Source organism: Trachurus japonicus, chromosome 9 (assembly GCF_045865225.1).
Source record: "Trachurus japonicus isolate A0001 chromosome 9, Traja_1.0".
Taxonomy (NCBI): domain Eukaryota; kingdom Metazoa; phylum Chordata; class Actinopteri; order Carangiformes; family Carangidae; genus Trachurus; species Trachurus japonicus.
In genome coordinates this window covers 13,975,461-13,998,420 of record NC_140915.1, presented here as the reverse complement: position 1 = coordinate 13,998,420, position 22,960 = coordinate 13,975,461, and the positions used below count along the sequence as shown (strand labels likewise).

The 22,960-nt window shown below is 42.4% G+C and overlaps 1 protein-coding gene across 2 annotated transcripts in view; it reads right to left on the bottom strand.

The window, feature by feature from the left end:
- slc20a2 (solute carrier family 20 member 2) overlaps positions 1-13,557 on the bottom strand; it is a 48,236-nt gene extending 34,679 nt beyond the window's left edge. For both annotated transcript variants that reach the window (XM_085786052.1, XM_085786055.1), the window contains exon 1: positions 13,329-13,557. The gene's annotated coding sequence lies outside the window, so the exon portion shown is untranslated. The remainder of the gene's footprint in view (positions 1-13,328) is intronic.
- Between the last annotated feature and the right edge of the window lie 9,403 nt (positions 13,558-22,960).

Here is a 22,960-nt window from a genome sequence, read left to right as displayed (position 1 = left end):
AGACACATGAGACGAGAGTTTTAACAAACTGAGGCGATGATGATGTGCACGCCACACGCGGGCGGGTTTGCTGTGTCATGGTATTTAGAGTTTGTGGACAGATTTCAGGAAAATTCATTGAATAAAAAAAGAGTGGGGAAGGGGGGGTAAGTGGATACACAAACTACGGATTTGTGAGACGTGTTTGTTGTTTCTATTGACTTTTGTGAGTCTAATGGACGTTTGTGACCTTGGATGGCTGTGACCTCACATCCGAGGTGAAAAGATGAGTAGAGAGGCTAAAAAAAAAGAGAGAGAAGCAGACAGAATGAGTGAAAGAGAGAGCACGAGAGTGAGAGAATGAGAGAGAGAGCGCTGCCTCCTAAGCTGGATCTAGTGGCCTGTGCCCTCCTGCTCTTAATCCTGGCTTCTAGCACATGACCCAGCTAACAGTATTATGGAGTGCTTTGATTAGACCTGCTGCTGTGCGCACGTAGTGGTGGACGTGGCGGCGGCGGTGGCGGCGGGGGGAACACGGGGTCCTGTGCTCCGCCACCTCTTTGCAGGAATGCCAAGCCTCTATATAGACACTTATTGCATGCAACACACACACACTCAAACATATGCACGCACTGCATTAACCAGCATTTAACCTCGGTGCTCGCAGCCGACACTCACGGTTGAAGAAAAGACACGAGACTGGCTGGGATTAGGCCTGCGAGTCAGTGAGTCAGCGGATTACCCCAGCACTGTTATTCTAGGTGAAAACTAAAAAGAGTAACGCTTGAAAACGTGCTGCTAGCATTAGCTCGGGGGGTGGTGGACGGGGGGACGACGGGCCGCTGAATGAGCTGCAAGAATGGCGCTTCACATGACGACTTCAGCAGTCCGCCTTAATCGCATCAAGGGGTCTCACAAGGGGGACACTTAGTCTTAAATTTGTTTCCGAGAGAAAACAAACAAGCTTCAAATGAAGGGGGCTTGGTATTGAAAGTCACTCCTGATTATATCCTATCAACACAAAACAAAACAAAATAAAATTTAAAAAAGAAAAAGTATTGCCTGTCTCAAATCTTTTTGTTCTGTTTACTAACGTAAGGTTCATCCTCCAGAAAGCAAAAGGTAGCATTTTGGGAAGAAAAAAAAAGGGGAGGAGAAGGAAGCTGAGAGCTGCTTTGGAAACAATGCTATAAATTGTAAACTGTTGGGGAATTCAGCGCAGCATGCCGTCACCATGGGAGATGAACTGTATGTCATATTCCCACTGGAGAAGGTATTTCTGTCTTTATAATATTTGCCCAACAATAAATCCCATGGAAAAACATTGAAGAAAAACCAACACAAACACCAGTGACATCTCTGCAAGTTGAATTTAGTTGGACTTTTTAAAAGGCTTTGAGGATTTTATATTGTGCAACAGCTGCCATCTCTTTCTGGATGAAAGATTTCTCAACTCCCACAGGCAGGTTCCTGACAAAAAACAACAACCTGTGCAAAATAAAAAGAATAAAAAATTCATAATCTCGAATCCAGGACTGTCAACCGAGCGAAGATACTGCACGGCAGGTGGGACGTGGATCTGCACTGTTACAACAGTTACCACATGCGCTGAAGCATGAATGAGTTAATCTTAAAATGACAGAGTGCACAGTGTGTGACCACTGTTATCTATCACATGTTTGCAGGTTGGGTTGCACGGTGCACACTCTAGCAGACTGTACTTTTCAACTTGAAGGAGAGGTGCTCGTTTTTTTTTAGCGTTTTATGGGGCAAGTTGGCAAATCAGGTCTCAACCAGGGGGACCACTTTGTGAAACAAGTGCTCTAAAACTAAATCCAGCAGTTCTGTTCTCCTGTAGGCGACAAAATCATGAAAATTGTGAGTATTACTGCTACAATAAAAATTTTAAAAATCACCATTTCGGATTATTAGACAAAAATGTTGTAATGCAGCTGTAGCGCCGACCGCAGAGACAGATATTTTTGGGGACAGCATGGTTTGAGGCTGTGTGTGACATGTGCTACTTTCTTTGTGTCTGAGTGCCGTCGCAGCATGCTCGACGCTGAAGGGAACTCATTGTGACAAGTGGTCTGCTACGGTTCCGGTAATGGAGGGAGAGAGACGGGGCGGGGGAGGAGGGTGGGCTTGCCTGGGTCACCTTTAATCCTGTTGGGAAAAATCATTTCCTTCGAGACTTTTTTTCCACCCATCGCCTCAAATCAGGGCGTCATCTTGCCCCAACACACACACCAGGAGGAGGCACAGCGAAGCTCCAATCCGACTTGTTTCTCCTCACATATACACACCACAAGAATTTTAAATGCACGGAGTAAAACACTGTCGTTTCCCCTGCTGTAAATACCATTTTACGTGTAAATAAACCACATATTCCATTTGCCACAGCGAGAAATCACTGCTGTCTCCCCCGGTTTGTCTTTGCTGCACCTCCCGCAAGGCTACAGTTCTCATTAAAAAAACTTGCTGATAAACAACTGCCTCCACTAAAGTGATCCAACTGCACATGTAGATTTTATTTCATCCCCGACACGACTTTTTAACGAGCCAGTCACTGCCGTGGCATGAAACATTGTCCTATTAAAGCAGAACTGAGTGTGAACAGATACATCGTCGCCCCAATTTTCCTCTTCACTGCCACACATCAGGACGTAGTGAGGAGTGAGATAAAGCTGCATTAAAATAAATAGCGAGGGCCTCAGACCGTGGCAAACACATCAGCCGGGTATTCGCCTCTTCCTAGAAACTGATGTAGATTTGAGGGAAATATCTAACTGCTGTTGTGATGTAAAATTGCCATTGTTTTCTATGAATGAACCAACCAGAGCTGCGTTTGTGGTTTACACCAACAAGATACGACAGTAACTCAGGTTACCGCAGCCATCCAGTGTCTCGATATTATTACATAAACTGATGCAGATGTTTGTTGGAGAGGACCTCCCACAATTCAGGCAATTAGACACAAGTCAATTTGCCAAAAATGAAAATCTTAAAGGGGAACTATGGAAGTCCGGTCCCTTTTCCACTGTTTTGCTAACCCTCCTCCTGACCATGTGCATTTGGTTTTAACGAAGCCAGCGAGAAAGCAATCCAAGGAGCGGTGGATAACATTATATATCATATACGTGCTATAATGTGTATATTTGCGTAGTCTTTTCTGTCGCAAGACGAGAGACAAGAACTGGGACACCAGTTGATCTTGCAAGGTTGTTTTTTGGCCAAGAGACGCTAGATGGAAGGCAGAGAGCCTCCTTTCTCCCTCGTAACAAGTTACAAGTCATTTATTATTTAACCATCACAATCACTCCAAAGCTGTTATTTTTAGGTAAAAATGTAGTATAGGCTAGTTAATGTAAAAATCCTGCCTAGTTCCTCTTTAACATTCAAAATAGGCTCTATGTTGATTAAAGCTGAATATTTGACCGCTTATGTCATAATAATATAAGATGAAATTAATTCTTTCTAAGATTTATCTTCTACAACACCTAAGGTTTATTTAAAATTATTAACGACAGTATAGAGAAGGTACATAATATAATTTACCCTGTTGAGTAACTTAGATTTGAAACTTTACTGTCCAGTTTGCCTGTAAATTAAATGACAATGAAGAGCAGTGGAGTGATATCATATGATTTTAACGATTGCCCGACGTCCTATGGTGGAAGAGGAAGTAAGTTGTCCAAATGAAGTGTAGATTAATTCATTTATTGTTCATGTTAAAGGGGGACTAAGCAAGTTGCTCGCTTTTTCACCGTTTTGGTCGTTCCCCCTACAGTTTCGGAGTGCATATTTTCATCGTCCTCTTTCAAAGCAACTGCTGCTCACTCCTTAAATGCTGACATTCTTCATTTCAGTTGCATAACTTTAACGTAAGCGTCACAGGTTGACAGGACAGACTGCCTCACAGCAACAAAACCCCCGCAGGCCTCAAAGTCAAGAGCTTTTCAGGTGCTGAGCGTAAAACAGTGGCATGACAAGGAGAGTCAGACATGGCTGTCCATCAGCTGTCTGTCACTGCCGCTGGTCAGCTTTCTGCTCGTTCTGTTTACAAAAAGACACACACACACACACACACACACACACACACAGCAAAAAGACGTAATAACACACTCTTTAGCCTTAAACCTTTTTTGTTCAACCTCCTTAAACTTTCACTTCACTGCTTATTCAGACACCGTTAATTATGTAAGCTATAATTAAAATTGCAGCTTAGAATTAAAAAAAAAAAAAGAGAGAAGCAGCGTACTCCTACAAAATGGTAATTTAAATAATGAAATAACAATTAAAAAGTTCAGCCCTGGGCGAAGAAAAAACAAATTTACCATGTTTTTTGCAAGTCACAAACAGAAGTGTTTATGTGTAAAGAGGACGCTGACAGGTTTTGTGGCCACGGTTCACAGTGGGTTAGCCCTCTCAGCGTTACTGGGGTGGTGGTGGGGTCACCGACTGTGTAGCCGCAGCAGAGGAGGAATGTGAGAAACATTATGAATATGTCATCACCTGTTCAGTACAGGGAACCCTGGGGATTTTCAAAGACACTTAATCCTCGTCTCCCATCATTTACTGGCCTGACATTACCCTAGAACAGCATCTTTGCACAAGGACAGGACAGCGTTTATTTTGCACACGTTCCACTTTTCACACTTTTCCCCGGGGCGTCTTGTAGTACAGGAGTATTTTCGGTGCCAGACTTCGTTCCAAAGCGGTTCTATTACGGACTATCATTGAGAAAGAAGACCAATTATACAATTTGCCAATTATACAATCCTGCGCTCAGTTTGAATACCCTGATTAATCCCTCTCTCAAAAGAAAAGAATTGCCCCCCTAATAAAGTATTACTATGTAAGGCAGTCTCTGCTTGTTAGAGCTTAAGGGCATGAATCAGTGCAGTCATCATATCTAATCACAGCACTGTTTCCTCAACACTATACAAATACATGTAATTATAAAGGATAATTTAAATAATTCACTTCAGGTAGGGACCAGTCTGCTCGGGATCAGAGCTGTTACATAACCACGAGGTGATCACACTGATTGACAGCGTTTGTTGTCAATACTGTCTGCAGCTTGTATTTTTCTAAAAAAAAAAAAAAAAAAAAGTAATGTTGCTGATCAGCACACCGAGAAAAACCACCTGGGTTATCAATACCAGAAGTGCGAATTGCGAGCATGCCAGCAAGGATCTTCAATTACAGTACGGATATGGGAGGTCAGCCGAGGGTACAGGGAGTTTTTATTCCTGATTGTTTGATTTAGGAAGCCAGCTTTGGAGCGGGTATACTAATCCATCAAGGAGGTATTTCAGTTGACAGGAAGGAAAAAAAAAAAAAGGACGAAACTATTGAGAAAATTATATTTTCAAATGGTTCGCTGCTGTTGCGTAAGCAGCCGAACCAGAACTCAGACCAAAAAAAAAACCTATTGCCTCAAAAACCACCTGATCTTTTGACATCCTGTCAGCAGCAGCTGTGATGGATGAGTGTCAGCCAACGGTGCATGTGTTTATTTTGAGTGTAAAAAAAAAAAGAAAAAAGTGCAAACACTATTTGACAAATGACAGATTTGTGGCGACATTGTGAAAGTCAGTTCCCCCTGCATGCCATTGTTCTACCTTTTCTTGCCCACACCCTGCAACGCAACGTACGTGGCCCCTGGACAGATTCCACCACCAGACTCTATCTGACAAACTGCCCCCACCTCCCAGGCTCGCTGCTCTCTGAGGTGTCACATATCCGCCACTTGCTCTTGTTGCTAAAGGCGGTGGAGAGGAGGAATGATTTGGCTAGAAATAGCAGTGTCACATGAGTGTAGTGCAGCGACCAGTCAGCCAGCTGCTCATCCTTACATGGAGCCCTGCCCCGTCCGTACAATCAAATGAAAATAGGCGGTAACTTTATCAACATAACAGCGCGGACCAGCACAGGCAGGTTCGTCATTCATCTCCAAAGGGCCCGTCGTCACACCCTTCGCTTCACTCTCTGGTGCGGAGCTAAGAGTTATAGAAAAAGTACACGTGAGCTCACACCTGTTCAAACAACAAGATTTCTACAAACTCACAAGAGTTGTCACATGTGCAAGAGAAAACGCCTCAGCGTCCCCCCGCTTTCCCTCCCCATTAGTGAACACGAGGAACACGCGCTCTGTTTCTGAAGTTACAACTGTACAATTATTTGACTAAATATTTACACACAAGCAGTTTGTGTTCACATAACCACAAAATTACTACCATGAATTCCAAGGAAAGTGGACTTCTTCTAGATCAAGGCTTCTTTGTCAAATTAAAAATCATGGAAACAATAAGTTATGTCTTATTAAAAGTTCAACAACAAAAGAGGGCAGAGGAGAGCCATACAAAGGATTTATTATCCAATATTGCCCCGGCCCACCCACCACAGCGTGTGACAGCAGATCTTTGGTCATTTTAGAGCTGATTTGTAGCAACCGGGCAAAATAAAATAAATGAGAAAATGTGCCACTGACATGACATGACATCATCCCGCATGTCAAATATAACTTTTCCCATGAACCTCTCAGTATTTCCTCTCCTGTTTGGCCATCAAACATTTTCCGAAACCTCAAACTGACCCCATAGGTCTTAGAGGCAACATGACTCATTAAACAAGCCAACAAGGGTGCTGTTGGACAAATGTACTCCAATGAGGAAAAACAGGGAAATAATGTCCATTCTACCTACCATAAATAAAACCACAATGCCTCACAGTTGAGCAGCGAGCCTGTCATTAGCATAGTTAACACCAGGCCAGCACCCAAACAAGAGGCGCTCTGTGTGACAGTGCTTTGATACCGACCCTGCCGCTTACAGAAGGCCACCAGAGACACTACAAAACGGCTCTCATGGCCCGAGTGGAGAGCACAAACGAGGCCAAAATCACACAGCAGGTCAGAGAAAACGATATAAAACAAGCAGTCGCACACTAACCAGGGTATTAAACGACTAATTGTTGACATGTTAAAGGTGGTTTGGGTTCATTGTAGATGGATTAGTATTAGCAATCGGGATGCGTGTTAACGGTTGACTGATTCCTTACATACTGGTCGGCTAGCTTTCCTGAAAGACTTGTGGGATTGAGTACAATGCTAATTAACTAACTAATGTGTATAAGATGCAACACTGCTGCTCCCAAAACAAACAAAAAGGTAAAAAGTTGGACAGATAACATCTTGCAAAACCAGTGCTGTGTGGCAGTATTTTGATCTGGTAAAATGAAAACAGGTTTGCATGGCGCCGGCTTTGTTAGAATAAACTGGCATGTAAACCACTCGACTAGGGCCAGGCAAATCAACGCTAACCTGCAAGATCTAAGTTAACATGTGACCGCTGCTGGTGCCAGGATTGCTAACGTTAGCCACACTCGACAAACCAGGCTGCGTTTGAAGACGAGTCCTGTTTAAGAGGCTTCTTCAATTGCAGCCGACTAACGAGGCCTTTCTTTTCCTCGTCAATGAAGAATCCAAAGTGCGGATCCTTTGTGACCTGCACCAACCGTAAAACTTCTTGCATGCCAGTAATGAAACTAGTAAACAACATCGACAGAGAGCCACATATTACATTGCAGTTCAGTCCCAACAGTAACAGTACAACTGCTTAAAAACCAAAAGACAAAGTTACACATTGTCAAGGTTACTTGGCAACAAGAGCCCTGCTTAGCAATCCAACAGCAACGGTTGACACAGTTGGTGATGCACAACGTAAATCCTTTTCTTTCTAGACGAGACATCATTTCAGGTCGGCCTTCACGGTCTGTATCACTTATGAGAGGCCGAAAACCTCCTGCCATCCCCTGAAGGATGCAGCCTCCCGAGTTGAGACACAGCTACTGTTGACCTGAATATACGTGATCTGAAAAGGTAACACAGCTCATCATTTGTGGTGATTTCTGACTGTCTTCTCATTATTTTATTGTTTTTGGACACGTCAGCTCGTCTAAATTAAAACTGTCTTTTAACTGCCAAGTGAAATAGACATTAGGAACATCACCAAGAGAGAATCCAGATGCTTTTGTCTTGAAAAATGCCACAAGTTTCCATGTTGTGCGTGTCCGCCCACTCAAAGGGAGGGTCTCTCTTCAAAGCAACCAAGACGGGAAAACTAACAGGAAGACTATAGCTGCCGGCGGCGAGATTAAATAACTGAGTCAGTGCCGCTGTACAGTAAATGCTGATATTTGTCAACACGACAGAAAAAAAACACCACAATCATTCAACTGAAGACATGTCGGTCAGGAGGAGCTATTAAGGTCGTGGAAGTATGCAGGCCTGCGTGACATTGGTAACAGGAGGACGGACGCGCATGATGGGATGGCAGCATTTTTATCGGTTATAAGCTCACCACTAAACAGGAGTTCCCTGAAACCAGCTGCACACATATACTACATGTGAAGAAAAAAAAAAAACAGAAAGAAAAAGAAAAAGAGAAAAAATACCCACAAATATTTAAGTGTATAAACGCAGCCTCAAGTATTTGACATGTCCGCACAACTTGGATCTGGTTAAACTGCACCAGTGGTTCTTGAAGTAGGTTAGACTAATTGAGCTGAAATGGTTTGGATTATTTTCCCAGGGCTTTAAATGGTGAAATTAAATCATCAGGAGACTCACGGAAACGGCTTTTCTCAAGTTTCTTCCATTTGTTTTCAGCTTCTATCTCCCATCAGTGACACGCAGCTAGCAGCTTGCTTAATGTGCACTTTAACGGCAACAACCACAACAACAACAACCATCACGTGTCGACCTTTTCCTGCTTTGCTCCTGTCTTGGCGTTGACTTTTGTCAATGACGGGGGAAAAAAAGAGGGGAAAACATGTTATCAGCTGCATTTGATCAATGACATGCTTAAATCAGGTTTCGACGGTAACGTGGATTACTGTAAGAAATGCTGGTGCTGCAACACACACACATACACACAAAGACACAAACTCAGCATGAAGATTCCCACTCTTTCAGTGCTATCATGTGATGTTGCCATGGCGAAGGAGGCCTCAGACATAACAGTGTGATTGTGCTCTGAGGGCGAGGTGGGTCGATCAGAGAGACAGACTGTTCTCTGACTGTGACACTGCCAGCCCTGGTGCCAACTGCCCCTCCGCCCACAGAGACAGCGACACACCCACTGGCAGACGGGGCCAGCCCGCACGGGGCCCTACCGTCATGGAAACCAGAACAGATCGCGGGCACCTTTTCTATAAATTTTATCTTTCCCCTTTCTTCGCTCACCAAGACACAAGGTCATTTCTTGGTTTTTGAAATTCTTAGCAAGTACGGAAGAGCTACATGTACAGTATGTCACTCATTTCTAATATTTTTCATCACCTTTGCTGAAATATTCTCCAAAACAGATAAATGTGTAGGAGGTGTCGTCAAAAGGCTTCTGTGACTTCATTGAACAGACTGACAGCAGTGCAGAGATGTTCCCATGTGAAGCGTCTGAGCAAGCCTCGACCTTCTAGCCAATCAGAGGAGGCCTGAGTCAGGGGCGGGAGCTCATTCATAGCTGTCAATCAAGACAGGCTCTCTTACTTTAACACATAACGTCAGATCAGAGTAAATGAGCCTGGCATCAGCTGTGTCGGCAGCTTAAACGTTACACTGCAGGCCAAGGCAGCAGCTAGCAATTATGATCATTACTGGTTAATTTATTTCTTGTTTTTGATTTATCAAATCATTTTTCAAATCACTAAGGCTTAAAATTAAGTACTCACCCAAATGGGGCAACCACTACGCATTGATTAATCTATTCAAGTCAATCAAGCCATCAGGTATTCTGACAACTGTTTAACCATTTTAGTCATTTTTACTACAAATATAGTGAATAGATGTTACTTTTTTTCAAATGTCTGTATTCATTTCCTTTTCTCATCATCTTGTGTGAAATCCCTTTAGACTGGGAAGTTGCAATCTGTGTTTGAGGTTTCACAGACTCAAGAATTCATTGATTAATCAAAAGACTGGCAATAATGAAAATAACTGACTGAAATAACAGCATATTGCAGATATAGGCTACATGCTGAATGATAAACGAGGAGGAAGTCAAATGCAGAGCTGAAACCTTTAGCTGATCCATCAAACAGTTTTTTTCCCCATTTCTAAACATTATGTGATATCCGCATTTCGAATAATATGAGTTGATGTTTTTCTTGGTCTTATATGATATCATATCTTTTGATCCTAGGGCCATCCGATCTGTGCCATGCAATGTACAACACCTTTCATATTAATCTTGCCCTGCTGCGCCTCATACAGAATAAACAAAGCAAACGAAGTCTTTGGGAGAAAGGTAACCCCTTCACAGAGGGACGCTGTGTGAAGTCATGTGCGGAGGACATTCTTGTCACAGAGCGAGAGGCCTGCGGTGAATTTAACATTGACCCGAAAACGAAAGGTGAAGTCGTGGATGGCAGAAAGTTCTTAGAAACAGTAACCTGCCAGCCGGTGCAGCACGTGCAGTGAGACGAGCACACACACGGCGCCCTGAAAACTGGTCTGACGCTGCTTTCTCAGCATCTTGTTGAAAACGAAAACATTACACAATGTACACATACCTCCTCCATCCATACAACAACACCATCTCATCTCTCGCCCCTCCTCCCAACTTGACAAGCCAGCTCCCAAACACAAGTTTAAACTGTCTGACTGTTTAAATATGCACCAGTCTGTGTCTGTTATGAAGCATTTGGATTTAAGGGTTCGCATAAAAGGAGAGACTCTATCTACAGTGTGGTCTAAGCTGTGGCTGCACCCTGTCTCCACCGACCCGGCAATTAAGTGTGAATCACTCTGCCTCGATTGTTTTGTTTGTTTGTTTTTTTTCCAAAAAGGATTACACTCATAAAAAGGGCAGGTCAAAGTACAGTGAAAATATAAATTAGATCTGTCCTTATCTTTTCTGCGAACCCACCTTGATTCCACACGATACTGATAGAAAAAAATTTAATTAAGGCTCAGCGGAAAGGAGGGCAGCGACGGTGCAGCTTCTCCGTCACGATGAGAAAGCGTTGCTGCAGGGGAGGCTCGCTGGGGGTTCGCCGCAACTTTTTTTAAACTCAAGGGTTTCCTGGAAAGTAGCAAGTCAGATGCCGTCAAATGCAAAACAGGAGATTAAAACTGTGTGGGTGCTTTAAGAACTTTAAATTTTCTAATAAATCCCTGCATGACCACGTTAAACCAGTGGAGTAAGCTTAGAGGCCGTTTCTAGGCTGGGAACATCACACACCAGGAGTGTTTCTGAGGTTGAGACGTGGGTGAAGGGTGTGAGGAGGAGGTGGTGCAAAATTAATTGTAGCAGCACTTCATTATTTGGTAAGCACACTGCAGAGAGAGCGATGGGTGGCTTTTAAAACAAAAAAGAAAGGGAGACAATGTTCCTTATCGCTGGAACAACAACAGAAGCCCCAGACTGTGCGGTCGTGTTCACGTACTGTAAAGCATAAAAAGGTGTGTAAAAAGAGGGAAGTCATTAATCTGCCTATCTTATCACAATATGCAGTCATATCAGTCTTACACAGCCTTTATGGCGAGACAAGATAGAACAGTCAGTGTATTGGGCTGTTGAAGTTTATGAGCTCCCGCTGTGTAAAACTGTAGCTGATGTTACAAGTTTGTCTCTGGAGGTAGAAAACAGCGAAAAGGAAAAAAAAAAAAACACACACACCGTCCTGACAGATCACCAGCATTCGTCTTTTTTCTCACTCTTTCTTATCATAGTATGGAAATCAATTATTAACTAACACACCCCATTCCAGCCACTTTGAATGCTTTGTGCTGCCACTGCCTATGTAGCCAAATAGGATAAGATCTCTCCAGTGTGGTGTGTGTGTAAAATATGAATGATAGAACATGAAGATCTGGTTAATTAAGATAAAAACGAATCCATCACATTCTTAACTCAGCTCTGATCTGAATTACAGCAACAAAAACTAACATTTACTTTGGTACTGGACTAATTTTGAGTTTGAATTGTATCATTCTCCATACTGACACTTAAAAAAAAAAGGGAAATATTACACTTACATTTGGGAGTACATGTATGCATGAATTTTAATGATTCAACAGGATCTAAAATTGTTCAAAAGTTTAGTTTCAAATCACAATGTAATACAACTACTCACATGGGGCTGTATTCCCACACAAACCTACACTCATATAAAACATTTTTCCAATTACCATTACCAGACTGCAACATCTACTATCTTGTATCAGGGGTTTTACTTCCTCCGACCACAGCTGGATTATTTTGCAGGGTTTTCCTGTTATTCTTTCCGCCCCCTCCACGCCTGTATGTTCACTCACTGTGCATATGTTCCAGTGTTTGTGATTTGTTGTAGCCTACATGTTATCTGTCTGTCACAGTGTCACAGGAAGGAGCTGATGGAGCACAGTGTACAGACCTGTCACAACAACTATACTGCTGCTGTTTGTTTCTGTTTCCTCATGCCACATGTGTGTCAGAGAAACAATGAAACCAATCCTCGGGTAAAATATCAAAGTAGGCTACACACCTGCATGGGAATAGCAGCAAGAAGACATAATCCTGGGCCCCTTGAGACCTCGTTGGGGACCTGAGGCACTTTAAAGAGATGTCTGGGACAGTTGCCCCCTCTAACTTCTTCCTTTTATTGGGCAATGGGGCGCTATGGTGCTGCGTACTGCGCATGCTCGGTAGTCGACCCGCCTTGTCGTCAAACACTGTCTGCTCTGCGCACGAAAAGCTCAATAGAGTGAAATGAACTCGCGTGATTAACAGTCAAATGACTAGAGCCCTCCGTTGGAAGGAAAAGCAGCTCTCAAGCGCTTCGCCTTTTCCCCGCTTGGCTCCCGCTGTTTTCGGTCCAGTCAACCGGTGGTGGACCGAGTCAGACAGTGGATCTGATCCCGAATCGGTGCCTATTGTGATATCGCCTGTGTTGAGTCCCTCTCTCTCTCACACACGTGCAGCGGAGGCTCGATTCATACTCATTTAATTGCACGCGCGACCCACAGCAGCGACAATAAAGTCTCGAGCGCACGTTGAAATGCAACATTTTGTCACAAGACTTGTCTGTCAAGGCTTCACGAGTGAGTGTGTGTGTGTGTGTGTGTTTAGGAGCTGCAGCAGCTGATTTCAGTACACAGACATTTCTACTTCACGCTGTATTCACACTTACCAGGCCCGGTCCTCCTTAAAACGCAGCTCACCACAAAGAAATGCGCAGGAGGAAAGTGGATAAACAGGATAGAAAGCCCGTCGACGGGTGAGCTCTAACACACACACACACATACACACACACAGGGGCACTGTGTTTTTTTTCCTCCCCTTTGCCAGACAAAATGTACTTACCAACGAAATAGGACACCGCAACGAGGGGGAAATGTGCTGTTCCTCCTCGGGCTCCACGCCTCTATCTCTGCTCTGTATTTTCCCAGAACCGTTCTGCGTGGGTTGCGTCGGAGAAAAAAAAATGTCACAGATTCCAGCAGTGGTTGTCGGTGGTTTTCCCCCCCGGAATGGTTGCCCCTCGACTCGGCCGTCTCATGCGACCATGTTGCCCCGTGTGTCGCCTGCTGCTGCTGCTGCTGCTGCTGCTGCTGCTCTCATCCGGGCGTTTAGGGATTGAGCCGTTGTCTCAGGATGACAGCTTCGGGGATGAAGGAGAGGAGGGAGAGGAGGAGGAGGAGGAGGGGAGGGTAGCGTGAGAGAGGGAAGGAGAGGGGGAGAGAAAGAGAGAGAGAGAGGAGTAGTGGTCAGTCGGTCTGAGGGTGACACCATGTAGGGGGGGAGAGGAATAAATACACCTAATAGCCACAGTACCATTAATGAGTTCAGGCAAATCGCAGATGAATACAAGTGGTGCATTCATGTACATTGTGTACTTGATTTCATTTTGATAACTCAAAATAGGCTATAGGTTACCCGAGTGGTCAGTCTCAGTATTTTATCTGCTTGGTGCTGCTCTCTCTGAATGAGAAATATATTTTTTTCGACAATAATAGGACATGACAGAAAAGAAAGTAGCTTCTCAACGTTGTTTCATTGAAAACACACTGTGCAGTCACCGCTGAGTGTACATTCAGGTCTAGTTATGAGCAAACACATTGCTCTGTCCGCCGCCTTCCTTCCCACACTGGCTTTCAACGTGGATTTCTATGGAAGAGACATGAGAGGGGCGCGTGCGGAGCAGAGGAATCTGTCCTCGCGAGGCTTGTCATTTTGACTGGAAAATAAAATAAATAAATAATATTTTTTATTTTTTTTAATGCAGATTTCTTTTATACCCTGACCTCGCCCTTTACTGCCCGCCTCAAAGGTTACGTGTGAAAGCTGTGTTCACCGGGTCGATGGTAATGTTTAATCCGTCTACATATTGCCATCTATTATGCCCGTGGCCACGTGCGCGAGGCATAAATGTGTTACGTAACCGCCGAGCCAGTCAACAACAGTGGGTGGGAGTGGAGGGAGGAGGGGTCGTTTGGAGGGTAATTAAACCAAACCTCGACTTTATGATTTTAATACACCGTATAGAAAGTAACAATTTAGATTTCTAAGTTTTTACATAAAGTTTGAATCATTAAAAAAAAAAAAAAAAGATCAGCGTTTATCTGTTTTACCAACTGTTTACAATTTCACCATGGATTTGAAAGAGAGTAGCTTCCAAGGTGAATAGAAAAAAATAAATATGACATTTGAAAATGTTAGGAGCCCTGTATTTGTGTGATTGGAGGAATAATAATTTCCATTTCCAATTGTATAAATGCTGGGTCCTGTTGAGACACGTCCTCGGCTCCATTCATGGCGTGGAACAACTGACTCTTGCGGTGACTCTGTATACAGAGTTTCACCCACGCCTGGCTTTATTATTCCACATTGGACTTAATGGTTGTATGAATTTGCTCAACCTACACAAGGCCACAGCCGTAGTGCATTAGCGGACAAATTCAACTATACACTAGTTTTCCTACCAATGAATTCAATGTTTGTTTGTTTTTTTCTTTTTTTTTCTGTTATCATAATCTGGTAAAAATCTTACAAGGGACCAAGGTCAGATTTGCAACAGGGATGTAACTCTTTAATGCTCAGCCGAGAGAGAGAGAGATTAAAAATATATATAATAGGTTGTTATTACTGGGTTTTCAAACGTATAAGATTTCAAACCCCATCTCAAGCAACTATGGAGTTTAGAATCCAGCCCTGAGTGAAGCATTACAGCATCAGCTTCTGATGAATCACGACCTTATCTCCCCAGGGGCTGCTGTATAGGAAGTGGGCCTGGTTTCCAACTGTTTATGTTTTGTCTGAAGCAACAAGAAGGCCACAGCATCAGCATGGGCTCGGAGGAAAGCGTTCCCAAACGTCAGTCCTGACTCTGTTCAAATGTGGAATAAGCCAAAATGAATGAATAAGAATAAAGCCAGTCAGAGCTCAGTTAGATTAATGGCAGGTTGATGAAATTCCTGGATAAAGATGGCAATACCGCTCCCAGAACAGATGCAGTAGGCTATGTGACCTGTTTTAAAATTGGACTTAACATTGTCAGGCTGTAGGGGAGAGTGGGGTAATTTGTGCCATGGGGCAAGTAGTTCCACCCCTGTTATCTAGAAAACCATAGAAGAAGTTGGTCATGTGATCACATATTTTTGAAGGGGCATCCATTTCACTCATCCTATCAAGAAGGGAGACACATGGCTTGAGAGGAAAGCACATTTATGTTCAAAAAACAAGTTTTTGCCCTCCAAAGTAAAATTTCTATGATCAAGGTTTTTCGATTGCCATGTTTGAACAATTATAGATAACTTTGAAAACAGTTCACACATGTTTTAGTGCTTTATTAAGCTACACCATGAGTCTACAACAGTTAGCATGATGCCAGCTCAAAACAGCTGGGGAATCCTTTTTTCTCAAAATGCTGGGCTTGGGGTAATTTGTGCCAAAGGGCCTGGGTTAAGTTGTGCCAGTGGCAGTGCTGTCTGTGTATAGGAGAAACATGGCAGTGGCACTGATTTGCTTGAAACTTAACATGTGTGATGAGGGACCGCCCCTGAACACACCTGCCCAGTCTGGTTGTGCTCGTAGCCTGGTGGATGAACAAAACATTGCGTTTCTTTGCGTCACAGCCCCCAGCGTGGCTCAGGTCTCCGCGACTGCATGGGGACAAGCGAGGGCCCGATCATCGCCGCTTCTGGCTTTAATTTTGTATTGAAGACTTGCTTTTATATAGCATTATCATTTGTGAGATTAAAATGATCTGTTTTACTTCAATTATCAATGGCACAATTTACCCCAGTGTATTCTCTCTAATGGCACAATTTACCCCGCACCGGGGGCAAGTTGTGCCAGAATTTTTTTTTTTTTTCTAAAGCTATATTTCTGAAACGGTTTATTTAAGATTCAAAGTGATTGTTCCCAGGGATGCACAACATCCTAAACTATATGTACATATATTAGTTGGGGCCATTATTATAATCCCCTTGCTTTAAAGGCAGTTTAAGTAAAAATTGGCACTACTTACCCCGCTCTCCCCTATGGATCATCTCAGTGGATGAGTTTTTATCTGTGACCTCCTGACCAAAGTCGTGCTCCCATTATTTTTTCTAAGATGCTCCAAGGACAGCGATGCAAAACATCAATGGGAGATATGTCAACATGTGCTTTGTAGGATTCATGTGACTACAGTCATCCGGAAGGAAACAGGCATAAAAATTTTATGCAAAGCATCAGTCAGTAGTAGGCTAACCTTGCTCAGAAGCTTGCAAGATTTTTTTTTCAATGTCAGCACATGTTAATCAGATATCGAGGGGTCAGCATCTTGTGCTTCAGATGTTCTGTCTGCTGTCTAACAGTCACATGACAAATATCACAGCTTCATCACAGTTACAGGAAATTGATCCTCTTTGTTCTTGCTTTCCTGGAGTCTTGTCATACCTAATCATGTTCTGGTTGGCGACTGTACTTTTCACTGTCCAGTGTGTACAGTGTGTTTTTAATAAATGCAATACTCTCAGAGACAATCAACTGTACAGTATGGTTGTTTTTCATCTGGAATGCATCAATTTCTACTTGAAAAGTTTTGAAGTTATGTAATTTACTATGGGTTGGCAAACAGACCATGTACAGTAGTAAAAGTCATTCATTAAGTAAACTGCACCCTTGCTTTTTGTCATGCAGGATAATTCATACATTCTTCATAAGGCCCGTGTCCAGGCAAGCAGGGTTGGGTGTGGTGTTTACCAGATTTTCTGAATACACTCAAACAAACCCTTTATCTAAATGTGTGCTATAACTTTTACAGCCTCTTTAAATCAATAATTTACCTTCATACTGAAGTAATATAATCACAGCTGACGCCAAACAGCATAACTCAGACTTGGTGAGTTGGTGCGTGAGTTTTTTACAGGTGTTTCTTTTTGTTGTTGTTCTTTGCCTCCTATATTTCTTTTTTTAGATTTCAGGTATGATGCATTAACCTCTTCATGCAGAGGCCATTTTTGGCAATTTTCGCCTGTTTTTGTATCACTGCAATTAAAGCTTTATAACCACAGAAGTACTAATCCCACAACTATGGTTTATGGCTTAAATGAAAGACAACCTTTGTCCCTTTACATCTATATCTATAAAATATTGAATTGAGTCATTCCATAAAAAATTGAGCTTCTGAAAATACTTTTTTTTTTGAAAAAAAAAAAAAACGAGTTGGAAATTTTTGGTGAAAAGGTGATATTTCAAAATCCTAATTATAAAACAGGTTGAATGTTACATATATGGTTCACACACTCCCTGTCCACATGTGTACCAAATTTTAGGTTGATATGTAAAACTACTGAGGCACTATAGAGTTTTTCCAAAGAGTGTCCCTTGGCAATGTCCAGTGTGCAAAACCTGTCCAAAATTGTCCAATTTGGCTAAAATGCACACTGCAAGATTTTAGTGAGATTTTTTTTTTTCCAACAGATAACCTATTGGGGCCAATCACATACTTGATGGCTTTTAGGAACATTAGTTACATAAGTAAAATGCCATTTGAAAATTTAATTTAGGGGGATTAATATTTGGTGTCCAAAACCCATCCAAACAGGAATTTACCTATTTTCGCCTGTATTATATTGTTATTTTCCTTTAAAACTCCAGAAGTAAACATCCCACAACCACCAGTGATGGCTTAAATTAACAAGGACATTTGAAATAGAATAGAAATAGAATAAAACATTATTACATTAAAACTGGGGCAGTAAAAACACACTTTTTGTGGTGACTTGTATTGCTTACTTGTTGACACTGGGGGGAGAGGGAACCACAGGAACCAGCTGGGTGCAGGCTTAAGCTTTGCCCAATCAGGGATCATTATATATCAGGTCACACCTTAGAGTCTCTGCTATTGGACGAAAAAGTTTTCACCCCCGTGACTTTGATTGACAGGGCACGAGAGATGCGCAAAGCGGATGCGCAGTCTGACGGATAATAGCTCATAGCATTAGCACTGCGGGTAAACGTAACCTATCATGGATTATCTGGTCACGATGGATAAAATCGAAGATGCCCATTTTGTCGAGCACATCTTCAGCTTTAACAAGAGGGTAAGCTTGTAATTTTATTCAGTGTTTTAGTGGGTCTATTATTGATGATTGTCCGTATTTTTCGGCACTCGAAAATGACTTCCGGGTTTGTTTGTGTTGAGTGAGCAGGCTTGTTTAAAACTTTAATGGGGTAAAAACAGCATTTTTGTTCTTTGCTTTTGTTTATATGACAGTAAACGATTTTTTGGTGGTGAAAGAAGAGGTGTACAGATGGTACATATATGTTTAAATCACCTTCGTTGTTGACGTGACGTCGCTTGTGGGCTGCTGTTGTCTGATATTGTTTGAGACATTTTCAGTGACTGTGAAAAAACCGTAGCACCTAGAAACTTCATTTTTTTTCTACATGTTGCCGAAAGTGTCCTTAAAAGGTCTGTGGTGGAGTTTTAATTACACCAGGCCTACTTTCGTTTGTATTAAGGACGCCGTTCATGTGTTATTAATTTGGGACGCCGGCGTCCCAACCACTAGGGGGCCTGCACCCAACTCTCTTCTCTTCTCTGTTGCTCACCCTGAGGTTTCAACAATTTGTTCCCTGTTTCGGGTTTTCCTAGAAGTTTTTCTTCAGTCAATGTGAAGGTCTAAGGGCAGAGGATGTTGTCATGATACTATGGAAAGCCCTTTGAGACAAACTGTCTGTAAAGATGGGCTATACAAACAAAATTGCCTTGCCTTGCCTTTAACTTTTTAACACCAACCTGCAGGAATCCAATTACATAACCAGCTCTATTATGGGTTTGTTCCCTATTTGAACAGTTGCCATAGCGTTACCTGCTGTATTTATCTCACTCACAATGGAGAGTGTAAAGATAGATGGCTCATAATACTTCAGCTTGCACACACACTGTGTGGATTGAACTTTTGGCCGCGGGTGGCAGCGCAGAAAACTGAACAACCTGAGCAACATTTGCATTTATTTGGAGTTGGAATGATGATCATATAAAGAAGAAAAAAAAATCTCTGCCTCACTGCACATGTTTATCACATTAAGAGCCTATTTTTATGAGGAAATAATCACATACAGGTGGTTTTTGAATATTTCACTTGATCATGACCCAAGCACACAATAATAGACATCAAGCGAAGTTCCTCAAATCATATGTTATATAAATGTGGGTTTAGGATTAGTCAATAAATTGATTTTAATGTTCTGAACAATAGTTTTTACTCCAGCACATCTGTTGGTTTGCAGGTGTGAAAAGGTCTTTCACAAAAACCACACACAGTCATCCTTGTTGATGAGGTTTTGGTGAAAACATGAATTTCTTCTCTTTTTTTTAAGTATAATTTTTTGGCTTTTCACGCCTTTATTAGATAGAACAGTTGAGAGAGACAGGAAATGGAGAGGCAGAGAGAGGGGGAATGACATGCAGGAAAGGGCTGCGCGATGTGGGATCCGAACCGGGGCAGCACGCAGCAAGGACTGCAGCCTCTATACATGGGGCGCCTGCTTAACCTCGACGCCCAGAAAACTTGAAATTCCTCTGTGATTATGTTGTGCACATGTGCTGCAAAGGCTTTTATCTCAACTTCCTCTGAAAAAGGTTGCATTTTTATCAATAAAGTGACAAAATATTTGCACAGAGCATTTTAAACATTGTAACGATATCAACCGTTCTGGTTTTTATGGTTATGTTTAGAGAACTAACAGAGAAATGATGGGAAATTAATGGGGAGATGAATTGTAATCACAGTCATATACTTTGTGCATCCAACCATGCATCCAGACCAGCGGTAACCTTCCTCTTGGTTGCATATGGATGGTTTATATAGGCCTAAGTGATGACCTGTGTCCTCATATACTTTACTCTGCCCCTAAATGGTCCGGTTAAACCATTAAGCTTGTTGGTCATAATCCTGGTTCTTTGTCTTTCAGTTTAGAGCAGTTGAATCATTTATCCAACCATATGCAGGTTCACCGTGCGGGGCTCGAGCCAATCCCAGCTGACATGCAGTAGGGCAACTTAGGGTGGAGTCTTTAGAGACAAACAACCTCAACCCTATGTGCATGTCTTTGGACTGGAGGAAGCCAGAGTCACAAGGAGAACACAAGGAGGACATCCAAACTCCACCCAGAAAGGCCCCACACCCAGGATTCAAACCCAGAACAAACAAAGTACCTTTTGGCAGTACCGTTTTTGCAGTACAGTCCACCGTGCAGCGACTCACTAGGCTAAAAGATCGACATGCATGTGATCTGTTTATTATAGTCTTAGTGGACACCATTCATTCTCCTCTCTGAAATGTCAAGCCTCTTGAATAGATCCTCCACAATTCAGTTAATGCAGCAAATATTTGCTGTCATCTTGTGGCAAAACAGAACACAGCTGTGACATTCACTGCATTTCGTGTAGTGAAATATTTATGGCAATAGGCTTTGATTTGTTCTGATTTAAGTGGCTATGAAATAGGAAGCCAATTAAGAAATAACTCAAAGTCTAAATGTCACCATAATACAGTATTAGATTTGATATAATGTAGGCCTATACAACAGTGATACAAAGTGTATCTTCAAAGTTTTATAGTTGTATGTATGCATATATTCTTAATCTCTATAAAACCTCTGCCAAAGTGTCATCTATCTATCTGTCTCACACAACATGGTACAGTCATGAGACCACATCACCTGACCAGGAGGACACAGGACCAAGCCAAGTTCTCATTTTCCTTAAGTAAATATGCTTAAGTGCACTTAACTTGCCAACACTGTGGTCTATAGGCCTAATTAATATAAAAGCTTTGAAACCTGTAAGGGTAAAAACCTATTGATCCACAACATGGCCAGTTCGATATTTCCTTAGGTATGCTGAAACCAACCACTAGGCCACTGTGGTACTGACTTGTTAATTAAGCAAACAGAAAATTATTTGGCAGCAATTTTGAGAGACAATTAATAATTCAGGTAGTTATAAAGCAAATGCACTACAATTGAAAAGCAATCTATCGTGAATAAATGCAAATAACAATGAAATAGCTTGGGATCTTCACAGTTGTTCGGTTTAGTCACTTTTCCGCTTTTTTGCTAATCCTCCTGTGGCAATGTGTGTTTGTTCATAACAAAGCCATCGAGAAATCAATCAATATAGCGATAACTTATACAATGTTACGACGTGTAGGCCTGTAGCCTATCGGTGTAATCACACAAGAGATTACGGGTTACGGGGCGCATTTGTGTCGCGGTGCGCAGAGACGAGAGCTGGGACACCGGGTCGGAGGCTCTGATAGCCTAGGTTGATTTTCAGCCAAGAGACGAGGTCAGAGAGCCTCCATTCTCCTTCGTAACAAGTTACATGTATATTAAACTATCACAATTACTCCAAAGCTGTTTAATTAAAGCAGATATCAGTGGAATGTTTTTGTTAATATAAGTCCTAAATAGTCCTATTTTCCGTCAGCAATCACTTACATGAAGTATTTCAGCCTAAACACGAGTCTCTCCGTCACTCTGCTCTGCTGTAACCCGAGGAGAAAATTTTCCTTGTGGGATACAAGTGTTATCCAATGAGGGGAGAGAACGGCATGAAGGGCTGTGTGTGCAGCCAAGGGATGCGCGTGAATGTGGTGACGTAGCACAAGGACCAATTGATGCCTGACAAGGGCGGGGGCTGCTAACTCATGGTGCGTTCAAGGAAACTCGTACTTTGTGTTTTTCCTTCCTGTGAAGTCATACCAGTTCGATCTGGTACGAGTTCACGGGTCGGAAGTTACGAGTGGCCGTTATAGGGAACTTTCACAGACAACAGGACGGTAAAAACACGAGCTACGGGTTACCTGGAACGCTACCAAGTCGTAGTTGTGACTTGAAGCTGTAACTTACGGTTTCAAAAGCCTGCCTTGAACACAGCATTAGCCGAAACGGCCGTGCCACTGATATCTGCTTTAAGGTAAAAATCTAGCATAGTTAAGATGAAAATCCTGTAGAGTTCCTTTAAAGGGACAACGAGGAGTTTCTATTTGGTTATTTAAAAGTCTCACGTTAATGTGGATGAATCTACGCTACCCACACTTGTTAATGGGCCCATTTTCGATAAATATATCGTTTTGTCTCTATCGTTATTTTGTTATTAGTGGTGGCGGACCAGCATTTCTTTACTTTCGGTTTTGTGGCGAGTCATGAGAATAACGCCGCTGAATCGCCGTTTATGGTCGGATCTACGACGGTATGTGATCGTCTTTGAACCTCTGACTTTAATTCTTGATGAATGAAAACATGAGTCCGTCTTGCGCCGGTCAAAGAATTTTACGGTGCGCACGGAGGCTCATAAATGTAGTGTGAAAGCGCTTCGCTTTTCCAAAACTCCTCGTTGTCAAATGTAGCCTACTGGTAAAAAAAGAAAAAAGTAGGCTAATAGAATAAATAAAACCTTAAATTAAAAAAAAGTAAAACAATTTAGGTTTTGACAA